At 39.6% G+C, this 12,567-nt stretch overlaps 2 pseudogenes; one reads left to right on the forward strand and one right to left on the reverse strand.

Annotated features, from left to right (window-relative positions):
• Positions 1-12,567, reverse strand: part of LOC129557401 (frizzled-3-like) — a 929,688-nt pseudogene that overhangs the window by 771,834 nt on the left and 145,287 nt on the right.
• On the forward strand, positions 7,850-9,495 carry LOC129557379 (olfactory receptor 4C46-like; annotated as a pseudogene).

Here is a 12,567-nt window from a genome sequence, read left to right on the forward strand (position 1 = left end):
ATAACCATGCCATGCATATAGTAATCTACAATTAAAAGTATACCTATAAATTATTGATTAGGAAAATTTATAGGAAAGATGTTAATTTTGTTGCAGTCACTCCTGTATCTTTTCATTACTTTCCCATACATTCTCTGCTATAATTTGTGTCAGCTCATATATAGTCTGATTCTTGTATTCCTTTCAGTCTTGCATCCTTCTATCATATAAATCACACAAATATCTTTACTGGAAATATATGCAGCATTCCCTGTTTCTCAAATCTCTCTTCATCCTTACACTCACATTCTCAATTACTTTACACGGTTTCCCATTTCCTAAGAGTAGCAAGAAAATCCATCAACCATTCATAACTTTTACATCCATTTACATTTTTTTTTTTAATTTTTATTTGGAGGCTAATTGTTTTACAATATTATATTGGTTGGCTTTGCCATACATTGACATGAATCCGGCCCGAGTGTACATGAGTTCCCCCTCCCGAACTCCACTCCCACCTCCCTCCTCCCCTTATACTCCCTCTGGGTCATCCCCGCATACCAGCCCCGAGCATCCTGTAACATGCATCGACCCTGAACTGGCGATTCGTATCACATATGATAATATACATGTTTCAGTGCCATTCTCCCAAACCAACCCATCCTCACCCTCTCACACAGGGTCCCAAAGAATGTTTTATACGTCTGTGTCTCTTTTGCTGTCTTGTATATAGGGTTATCATTTGCATCTTTCTAATTTCATATATATGCGTTAGTATACTGTATTGGTGTTTTTCTTTCTGGCTTACTTCACTCTGTATAATAGGTTCTAGTTTAATCCACCTCATTAGAACTGGTTCAAATGCATTTTTTAATGGCTGAGTAATACTCCATTGTGCATATGTACCAAAGCTTTCTTATCCATTCATCTGCAGATGGACATCTAGGTTGCTTCCATGTCCTGGCTATTAAAAACAATGCTGCAATGAACATTGGAGTACATGTGTCTCTTTCAATTCCGGTTTCCTCGGTGTGTATGCCCAGGAGTGCGATTGCTGGATCATATGGCAGTTCTATTTCCAGTTTTTTTGAGGAATCCCCACACTGTTCTCCATAGTGGCTGTACTAGTTTACATTCCCACCAACAGTGTAAGAGGGTTCCCTTCTCTCCACACCCTCTCCAGCATTTATTGCATGTAGACTTTTGGATAGCAGCCATTCTGACCGGTGTGAAATGGTATCTCATTGTGGTTTTGATTTGCATTTCTCTGATTATGAAGGATGTTGAGCATTTTTTCATGTGTTTGCTAGCCATCTTTATGTCTTCTTTGGAGAAATGTCTGTTTAGTTCTTTGGCCCATTTTTTGATTGGGCCATTTATTTTTCTGGAATTGAGCTGCAGGAGCTGCTTGTATATTTTGGAGATTAATCCTTTATCAGTTGCTTCATTTGCTATTATTTTCTCCCATTCTGAAGGCTGTCTTTTCACCTTGCTTATAGTTTCCTTTGCTGTGAAGAAGCTTTTAATTGTAATTAGGTCCCATTTGTTTATTTTTGCTTTTATTTCCAATATTCTGGGAGGTGAGTCTTGGAGGATCCTGCTGTGAGTTATGTCGGAGAGTGTTTTGCCTACGTTCTCCTCTAGGAGTTTTATAGTTTCTGGTCTTACATTTAGCTCTCTAATCCATTTTGAGTTTATTTTGGTGTATGGTGTTAGGAACTGTTCTAGTTTCATTCTTTTACAAGTGGCTGACCAGTTTTCCCAGCACCACTTGTTAAAGACATTGTCTTTTCTCCATTTTATATTCTCGCCTCCTTTGTCAAAGATAAGGTGTCCATAGGTGCGTGGATTTATCTCTGGGCTTTCTGTTTTGTTCCATTGATCTATATTTCTGTCTTTATGCCTGTACCATACTGTCTTGATGACTGTGGCTTTGTAGTAGAGCCTGAAGTCCGGCAGGTTAATTCCACCAGTTCCATTTTTCTTCCTCAAGATTGCTTTGGCTATTTGAGGATTTTTGTATTTCCATACAAATTGTGAGATTACTTGTTTTAGTTCTGTGAAAAATATCGTTGGTAGCTTGACAGGGATTGCACTGAATGTATAAATTACTTTGGGTAGTATACTCATTTTTACAATATTTATTCTTCCAATCCACGGACACGGTATATTTCTCCATCTCTTAATGTCCTCTTTGATTACTTTCACTAGTGTTTTATAGTTTTATATGTACAAGTCTTTTGTTTCCTTAGGTAGATATATTCCTAAGTATTTAATTATTTTCATTGCAACAGTGAATGGAATAGTTTCCTTAATTTCTCATTCTATTTTCTCATTATTAGTGTATAGGAATGCAAGGGATTTCTGTGTCTTAATTTTATAGCCTGGAACTTTATATCCTGTATTCATTGATTAGCTCTAGTAGTTTTCTGGTAGAGTCTTTAGGGTTTTCTGTGCAGAGGATCTTGTCATAAGTGAACAGTGAAAGTTTTACTTCTTCTTTTCCAATTTGGATTACTTTAATTGCTTTTTCTGCTCTGATTGCTGTAGCCAAAACTTCCAGAACTATGTTGAATAGTAGTGGTGAGAGTGTGCACCTTGTCTTGTCCCTTACTTTAGGGGAAATGCTTTCAGTTTTTCACCATTGAGGATAATGTTTGCTGTGGGTTTGTCATATATAACTTTGTTGAGGTATGTCCATTCTACTCCCACTTTCTGGAGGTTTTTTTATCATAAATGGATGTTGAATTTTGTCGAAGGCTTTCTCTGCATCTATTGAGATAATCATATGATTTTTATTTTTCAGTTTGTTAATGTGGTGTATTACGTTGTTTGACTTGCGCATATTGAAGAATTCTTGCATTCCTGGGATAAAGCCCACTTGGTCATGATGTATGATCTTATTAATGTTTTGTTGGATTCTGATTGCTAGAATTTTGTTAAGGATTTTTGCATCTATATTCATCAGTGATATTGGCCCCTAGTTTTCTTTTTGTGTGGGATCTTTACCAGGTTTTGGGATTAGGGTGATTGTGGCCTCATAGAATGAGTTTGGAAGTTTTCTTTCCTCAGCAATTTTATGGAAGAATTTGAGTAGAATAGGTGTTAACTCATCTCTAAATTTTTGGTAGAATTCAGCTGTGAAGCCGTCTGGACCTGGGCTTTTGTTTGCTGGAAGATTTCTGATTACAGCCTCTAGTTCCCTGCTTGTGATGGGTCTCTTCAGATTTTCTATTTCTTCCTTGTTCAGTTTTGGAAAGGTGTACTTTTCTAAGAAATTGTCCATTTCTTCCAGGTTATTCATTTTATTGCCATATAATTGCTGATAGTATTCTCTAATAATCCTTTGTATTTCTGTGCTGTTGGTTGTGATCTCTCCATTTTCATTTCTAATTTTATTGATTTGCTTCTTCTCCCTTTGTTTCTTGATGAGTCTGGCTAGTGGTTTGTAAATTTTATTTACCTTCTTAATGAACCAGCTTTTGGCTTTGTTGATTTTTGCTATGTTCTCTTTTATTTCTTTTGCATTTATCTCTGCCCTAATTTTTATGATTTCTTTCCTTCTACTGACCCTGGGGTTCTTCATTTCTTCCTTTTGAAGTTGCTTTAGATGTAGAGTTAGGTTATTTAGTTGACTTTTTTTCTTGTTTCTTGAGGCATGCCTGTATTGCTATGAACTTCCCCCTTAGCACTGCTTTTACAGTGTCCCAGAGGTTTCAGGTTGTTGTGTTTTTATTTTCATTCATTTCTATGCATATTTTGATTTCTCTTTTGATTTCTTCTATGATTTGTTCATTATTCAGCAGCATGTTTTTCAGCCTCCATATGTTGGCATTTTTAATAATTTTTCTCCCATAATTGAGTTCTAATCTTACTGCATTGTGTTCAGAAAAGATGCTTGGAATGATTTCAATTTTTTTGAATTTACCAAGGCTAGATTTATGGCCCAGGATGTGATCTATCCTGGAAAAGGTTCCGTGTGCACTTGAGAAAAAGGTGAAATTCATTGTTTGGGGGTGAAATGTCCTATAGAGATCTATTAGATCTAACTGGTCTGTTGTATCATTTAAAGTTTGTGTTTCCTTGTTAATTTTCTGTTTAGTTGATCTATCCATAGATGTAAGTGAGGTGTTAAAATCTTCCACTATTATTGCATTGTTGTTAATTTCCCCTTTCATACTTGTTAGTACTTGTCTTACATATTGCAGTGCTCCTATGTTGGGTGCATAAATATTTAGAATTGTTACATCTTCTTCTTGGATTGATCCTTTGATCATTATGTAGTTTCCTTCTTTGTCTCTTTTCACAGCTTTTGTTTTAATGTCTATGTTATCTGATATGAGTATTGCTACCCCTGCTTTCTTTTTGTATTTGCATGGAATATCTTTTTTCAGCCCTTCCTTTCAATCTGTATGTGTCCCTCGTTTTGAGGTGGGTCTCTTGTAGACAACATATACAGGGTTCTTGTTTTTGTATCCATTCAGCCAGCCTTTGTCTTTTGGTTGGGGCATTCAACCCATTTATGTTTAAGGTAATTATTGATAAGTATGATCCCTTTGCCATTTTCTTTATTGTGTTGGGTTCGAGTTTATACACCTTTCTGTGTTTCCTGTCTAAAGGAGATCCTTTAGCATTTGTTGAAGAGCTGGTTTGGTGATGCTGAATTCTCTCAGCTTTTGCTTGTCTGTAAAGCTTTTGATTTCTCCTTCATATTTGAATGAGATCCTTGCTGGGTACAGTAATCTGGGCTGTAGGCTATTTTCTTTTATCACTTTAAGTATGTCTTGCCATTCCCTCCTGGCCTGAAGAGTTTCTGTTGAAAGATCAGCTGTTATCCTTATGGGAATCCCCTTGTGTGTTATTTGCTGCTTTTCCCTTGCTGCTTTTAATATTTGTTCTTTGTGTTTGAACTTTATTAATTTGATTAATATGTGTCCTGGAGTATTTTGCCTTGGGTTTATCCTGTTGGGGACTCTCTGGATTGCTTAGACTTGGGTGATTATTTCTTTCCCCATTTTAGTGAAGTTTTCAACTATTATCTCCTCAAGTATTCTCTCATGGTCTTTCTTTTTGTCTTCTTCTTCTGGGACTCCTATGATTTGAATGTTGGGGGGTTTAATATTGTCCCATATGTCTCTAATATTGTCCTCATTTCTTTTAATTCGTTTTTCTTTTTTCCTCTCTGCTTCATTTATTTCTACAATTCTATCTTCTAGCTCATTTATCCTGTCTTCTGCCTCTGTTATTCTACTGTTTGTTCCCTCCAGAATGTTTCTGATCTCATCTATTGCCTTATTCATTGTATATTGACTCTTTTTTATTTCCTCTAAGTCCTTATTAAACCTTTCTTCCATCTTCTCAGTCCTTTTCTCCAGGTTATTTATCTATAACTCCATTTTGCTTTCAAGATTTTGAATCATTTTCACCACCAAAATTTGAAATTCTTTATCAGGTAGATTCCCTATATCTTCCTCTTTTGTTTGTGTTGGTGGGCATTTATCTTGTTCCTTTACTTGCTGGGTATTTCTCTGCCTCTTCATCTTGCTTATATTGCTGTGCTTGGGGTGGCCTTTCCCTCTTCTGGCCGTTTGTAGAGTTCTCTTTATTATGTAGTTTCCTCGCTGTGTGTGGGGTTGGACAGGTGACTTGTCAAGGTTCCCTGGTTAGGAAGCTTGTGTCGGTGTTCTATTGTGTGGAGCTGGATTTCTTCTCTCTGGAGTGCAATAAAGTGTCCAGTAATGAGTTATGAGATGTCAGTGGGTTTGGAGTGACTTTGGACAGTCTGTATTTTGAAACTCAGTGCTATTTTTCTGTGTTGCTGAAGAATTTGCGTGGTATGTCTTGCTCTGGAACTTGTTGACCCTTTGGTGGTGTTTGGTTTTAGTGTAGGTATGGAGACATTTGATGAGCTCCTATTGATTAATGTTCCCTGGAGTTAGGAGTTCTTTGGTGTTCTCAGGATTCAGGCTTAAGCCTCTTGCCTCTGGTTTTTGGTCTTATTCTTGGAGTAGTCTCTAGACTTCTCTATCTGTCATTTCCAAGGTGGTTCCCTCTGTTTTAGCTTCTGTTTGCTGGTCTCTTCAGTGTCTAATTTCCACCCTGATACTAGGGGGTGGGTAGACACTTTTTAAGGCTCAGTTGTTCAGTCCTGTTCTGGGAAGGGAGGAACGTTGCAGACAAATATCTCTGGCGTCTGTGGGGAGTACTCACAGCGTCTTGGCCACACTGGGTTTGCCCCCGCTCACAGTGCATGTGTTGTCCCAGTCTACACTGCACAGTCTCTAGCTTGCTCTGCCAGGAACTGTCCGAAGCTGGTGCTGGGTTGTATGCACTTCCCAGGTCTGAGAGTCTCAAGTTCAGGTTCTCTGGTACTCCACAAAAGTGCAGACTTGGCTGGGTCTGCGTTTTGTGCCTTCCCTGGTCCGAGCAGCTCAGTTTACCAGGTGTTTGGCGAGCGCAGTCACTGCGACTTATTGCCTCCCCAGTCTCTGCCACTTGGTTTTCTGGGTGTACAACTGGCGCACCTTCTCAGGTGGATATCGACCGGCCCGAGACCAAAAAGTCTTGATTAGCAACAAACCTGCCTGCAGTTTGTATCGGATGCCTTTCTGGGGCCGTGGTTGCCCCTCCGGCTCTGGCTGACCTCCCTGCCTCTCTTGGTGGGGGATGGGGGATGGGCCAACCGCATCTGGCTAGCTCTGCTCAGCCCTTTGTTCTGTGAGTGGGGCTGGCAGAGTCTTAGGTTAGAGCTTTCCGCCTTTTCGTGGGGAAGCTATCCAAGTCTGCTTTGCTATCCCCTGTTAGATCTCTCAGATTGTTCTCGCGAGATTCAAGCCCAGTCCTCTCTCTAAGCAGTTCAGCGGGCTTCTCCCTGCCCAGCCCCCAGTTGCTAATGGCATATGCAGGCGTCTGCACTGTTTCTCCACTGGGAGTTATCGTTTGGTGGGTAATCTGTGGGTTTTAATTATTTCTTTCTTTTTCCTCCCGGTTATGTGGCCATCTGAGGTTCCAAGGCTCACAACAGACTAGCCAGTGAGAGTGTTTCCTGGTGTTTGGAAACTTCTCTCTTTTTAAAACCTCCCTTCCCTGGATGGAGCTCCGTCCTTACCTCTTTTGTCTCTCTTTTTATCTTTTATGTTTTTTCCTACCTCCTTTCGAAGACAAGGGGCTGCTTTTCTGGGTGCCTGATGTCCTCTGCCAGCATTCCAGAGTTGTTTTGTGGACTTAATTCCACGTTCAAATGTTCTTTTGATGAATTTGTTTTGGAGAGAGTGGTCTCGCTGTCCTATTCCTCCGCCATCTTGTTCTTTGTCTTTTATATCCATTTTCAACCTCTTGGGCTTAGCTCAGTCAGTCGTGTCTGACTCTTTATGACCCCATGGACTGTAGACCATCAGGCTTCTCTGTCCATGGGATTTTCCAGGCAAGACATGGAGGGGTTGTAATTCACTTTTCCAGGGAATCTTCCTAACCCATGGATCAAAGCTGCCTCTCTTATTTTTCTTGCATTGTCTGGCAGATTATTTCCCACTGAATCACCTGGGAAGCTTTGCACTATTATGTGTAAGACCTGTTGATTCACATTAGGCTCTGGGTCATCTCAAATGATTAAATGTACACAGATGGTCTACTGCTGTGTGTGCATCAGGTTCCTTATGTGTCCCACTATAAACATATCCTAGGAGAGGATTTGAGTTAACTTCAAGAGATCAGAAATATTTTCTTCCTTTATCAAAAGAAAAAAAAATTACTCTTCAGAATTCAGAACTCAACAGAATTTGGCATTTATTACATGGAAAGGATAATGAATTCAAGATTGAGCTAATATGATGTATTTTTTTCAGGTTATGTAATTAACCATAATATAATATAAATGGGGAATAGGAACAACGTGACAGAGTTTGTTCTACTGGGACTCACACAGAATCCAAAGCTGCAGAAAATTATATTTGCTGTGTTTCTTGTCATCTACATTGTCTCTGAGGTAGGGAATGTGCTCACCTTGGTCACCATCACAGTCAGCCCATTATTGGGGTGCCCAATGTACTTTTTCCTATCTCTCCTTTATTGATGCTTGTAAATAACCTCTGTCAATAACCCAAAATTGATTGTAGATTCACTCCATGAAACAAAAGCTAGCCCTTTCAATGAATGCATAACTCAGATCTTTGGGGAACACTTATTTGGAGGTACTGATGTCATCCTGCTCACTGTGATGGCCTCTGACCACCATGTGGCCATCTGCAAACCTTTTCACTATATGACCATCATGAACTGGCAGTTGTGTTGGCTGCTAATTGGAGTGGTATGGGTGGGAAGCTTTCTTCATGCACCCATTCAGATCCTCTTCATCTTCAGGTTACCCTTCTATGTCCTAATGTCATAGACCACTTTATGTGTGATCTGAACCCTTTGTTAAATCTTGCTTGCATTGATACCCACACTCTAGTGCTCTTTTTTGCTGCCAACAGTGGTTTCCTCTGTCTGTTAAAATTCCTCCTCTTGTTGGGTTCCTATGTGGTCATTGTGTGCTCCCTAAGGAAACACAAAAAAGTTGGCTTGAAGCTCAACACTCAGAAAACGAAGATCATGGCATCTGGTTCCATCACTTCATGGGAAATAGATGGGGAAACAGTGGAAACAGTGTCAGACTTTATTTTTGGGGGCTCCAAAATCACTGCAGATGCTGATTGCAGTCATGAAATTAAAAGACGCTTACTCCTTGGAAGGAAAGTTATGCCCAACCTAGATAGCATATTAAAGAGCAGAGACATTACTTTGCGAACAAAGGTCCATCTAGTCAAGGCTATGGTTTTTCCGGTGGTCATGTATGGATGTGAGAGTTGGACTGTGAAGAAGGCTGATCACCGATGAATTGATGCTTTTGAACTGTGGTGTTGGAGAAGACTCTTGAGAGTCCCTTGAACTGCAAGGAGATCCAACCAGTCCATTCTAGAGGTGATCAATCCTGGGTGTTCATTGGAAGGACTGATGCTAAAGCTGAAGCTCCAATACTTTGGCCACCTCATGCGAAGAATTGACTCACTGGAAATGACTCTGATGCTGGGAGGGATTGGGGGCAGGAGGAGAAAAGGACGACAGAGAATGAGATGGCTGGATGGCATCACCGACTCTGTGGACATGAGTTTGAGTGAACTCCGGGAGTTGGTGATGGACAGGGAGGCCTGGCATGCTGTGATTTATGGGGTCACAAAGATTCGAACACGACTGAGCAACTGAACTGAGCTGAACTGAAGGACACACAGTTTGGAGGCGAGTCACAAGGCCCTCTCCGCTTGTGTCTCCCACATCACAGCTGTCATCATATTCCTTGTACCCTGCATTTTTGTGTACCTGATACCAGCAACTACTTTTCTGACTGATAAAGCAGTTACTGTGTTTTATACCATGATAATTCCCATGTTAAATCCCTTAATCTATACCTTGAGAAATGCTCGGATGAAAAATGCCGTTAGGAATTTATGTAATAGAAAAGTGATTTCAGGTGATAGATAAAATTTACAGGAATCCCACCATTGAGTTTACTAATGCAAAGGTCAAAAGGACATTGCTGATGCTTTCAACAAAGAATACCTATGAGATAAAAGGAAAATAAATAGCGAATATATATCATAGATTCTGCAGTGGGGAGAAGAAATGGGTACACAAAAAGTCAGGAAAAACTTAGCAGGAGACTACTTTTGCATGTTTGGAACATCAACCATGTTGGCGTTTAGTTTTTCTAGTTTTATCAATTTATGTGGATTAATAAGCTCATTCTAATAAGAAAATAACTTTTAAAAAATCACTGAAATTTACCAGTAATCTTTGCAACAATCCAATGAAGTCAACCTTGCTACTACCCTCATTTTACAGGTGGGAAAGCAAGCAGAAAGAGGAAAGTTCCAAAAAAGAAATATTGAAGGTTATTTAGCTGTATTTAGCTGATCTCTCAGACTATGTTCTCAGCTGCCAAGCTATGCTGCCAGGCAATGGTAACAGAAAGGATACATAACTACATTATTACTTCCATTTTTTGAGACAGGCATTGTGCTGAAACACACACACACACATACACATACATATATATATATATATATGTATGTATATACATATACACACATATATAATTTTATATATGGTATATAACTAGTTTAGGGGTTCAAACTAATAGGCCATTTAACCTCTAAGGGGTATGTAAGTTATATTACACCATATTTCCAAATGTTCTTGTTGCTTTCAGAATCATTTTTGTTTGCTTATGTCATGACCTTATCCTGATAATCCATCAAAAAGAGTGATAAATCAAGTAAAAGTATAGTTTAATGTCAGGCAGAAATTTTGCTTTACTGTATGCATTAAATGTCATACTCTCTATAATACTTACCTACTTGCTAACAATAGTTTCTGCAAGTAGCACAACATTGGTTTATGATAAATACTGAATCAGTTCAGTTCAGTCCCTCAGTCATGTCTGACTTCACCCCATGAACTGCAGCACACCAGGCTTCCCTGTCCATCACCAACTCCCGAAGTTTACTCAAACTCATGTCCATCGAGTTGGTGATGCCATCCAACCATCTCATCATCTGTCATCCCCTTCTCCTCTCACCTTCAATCTCTCCCAGCAGATACTGAATAAATCAGTGTAAATATAAGGGAAGATGAAAAACTCACATAAAATATACAGCAAAATGTAGCATTGCACACTAGGATTTATGTCATGGTCTTCGTAGACCAGGACCTGGAGACTGGAGTTGACGAGAAGAAAGACACAGGGGACCCAAGTCTTGAGTGAAACAAGTGTACTTTATTTGCAGAAATTCATGCTTATATATCTTCAACAAAATGATTACTCAGCCATTAAAAAGAATGGGATTCCACCAGTTGCAACAAAATGGATAGTCCTTTAAGTAAAAGGTCACTGAAGGGAGTCACTGAAGGGAATCCAAGCAGGTGCTCTTTCCCACGATCTCAGTCCTGGGAACTGCGTGCAGCTCTGCTCATTCCTGTTTTCCAGGAACTAATAAGGAACAAAGAGTCCTTGAGAAACTGCACACAAAAGAAGAAAACCTGTTGGATCCCTTAAAGCTGAATGTCTCCTGGCAGATTTACATTCAGTATTACAGCTGGGGCAAGTAAGAAAGGCTCTAATGATTTGTATTATAAATCCAGGAAATATATGAAGGAATGGATAAAAGTAGAAAAGTTATTAACTTTGATCAGGACTGATTTACTGATATGGGCTCACTAAACAGTGGTGGTAGTTTGGTTGCTAAGTTGTGTCCGATTATTTGCGACCCCATGAATTGTAGACCAGTAGGCTCCTCTGTCTATGGAATTTCCCAGGCAAGAACACTGGAGTGGGTTGCCATTTCCTTCTTCAGGGGATCCTCCCCTTTCAGAGATGGAACCCAGGTCTTCTGTACTGCAGTCGATCTCCTGAATTGCAGGCAGATTCTTTGCTGACTTAGCCACCTGGGAAGCCTCCACTAAACAGAGATCCTGCATGCAATGTAGCAACTGGAGGAGGTAAGAAAGACTCCAATAGATTTGTGTGTGTGTGTGTGTGTGTGTGTGTGCGTGTGTCTAAGATATGTCTGAGATGGCTCTTTTCTATATGCCAGACCTCTGGTTTCTGGTTTGAAAATTTGAATGTGTTACAAGTGATTTGATCCTGGGGAACAGTAGCCAATTAGTGCACTCAACCACAAAGGCAAGGTGGGGACTCTTGGGGACTCAAGTGTGCTTATCACTGGACTTAACAGCTTCTAAGAGCCACAAGAAGGTGCTTTACCCCTGACTGTTGAGATTCATTTACTATGTGCTGTTTCAAATTCACTTCTTTCCTTTCACTTTGACCCTTGAGTGGTACCAGCCTAAATACTTAATAAACTGGTGTTTGCTACCAACCTGTGGACTACATCTTGAATTCTTTAAAAGAACCTCTGAAGCAAAGCCAAAGATATGGTCAAAATGACAACCAGAGCAATCAGCACAAGAGGATTTACAGTGCTGCCCAGCTCAGAGAAGACGCTTTCTCAGTTCTCAGTTGGACTGTGTCAGTGGAAAAGTTCAAGATTAAATAAACAAATATATAGCTCAAATCATTAAAACAGAAATTCATGTCATCAAATCAATTCTCAGACTTGCTCCAGTTTACAGACTCAAAATACTATGAATGGAGGGGGGGAGATATTCAATACCCTTGAAGAAGGACCTTGGTACCTTGCTAAAAATTTATAATGTATCTTTCCCTCAGATTTGGACCTCCAACCTTTTATCAGGTTAACTATGCAATGTGATAAAGTAAATAATCAGATCTTTCAGAACACTGGCTTTGACCTGAAACTCATTCCAAGACATCCAAAGCAATATTGTAGTTCTTCAGTCAGAGTAAGAGTTTGTGAAGGATTGGCGATCAATGGAATTTCAGTCCAGGTCTATTTACAGTGGTTATTTCCTCAACTCCAGAATTAATAATTGGAATAGATATTCTTAGCAACTGACATAATTGTTTGACTGACCTGTGAAGTAAGAGACATTATATCGGGAAATGCCAAGTGTAAGACACTGCTACTGTCCTAC

The sequence above is a fragment of the Moschus berezovskii genome, chromosome 26, assembly GCF_049115385.1.
Source record: "Moschus berezovskii isolate FMDL1 chromosome 26, NW_MosBer_1.0, whole genome shotgun sequence".
Lineage (NCBI taxonomy): Eukaryota > Metazoa > Chordata > Mammalia > Artiodactyla > Moschidae > Moschus > Moschus berezovskii.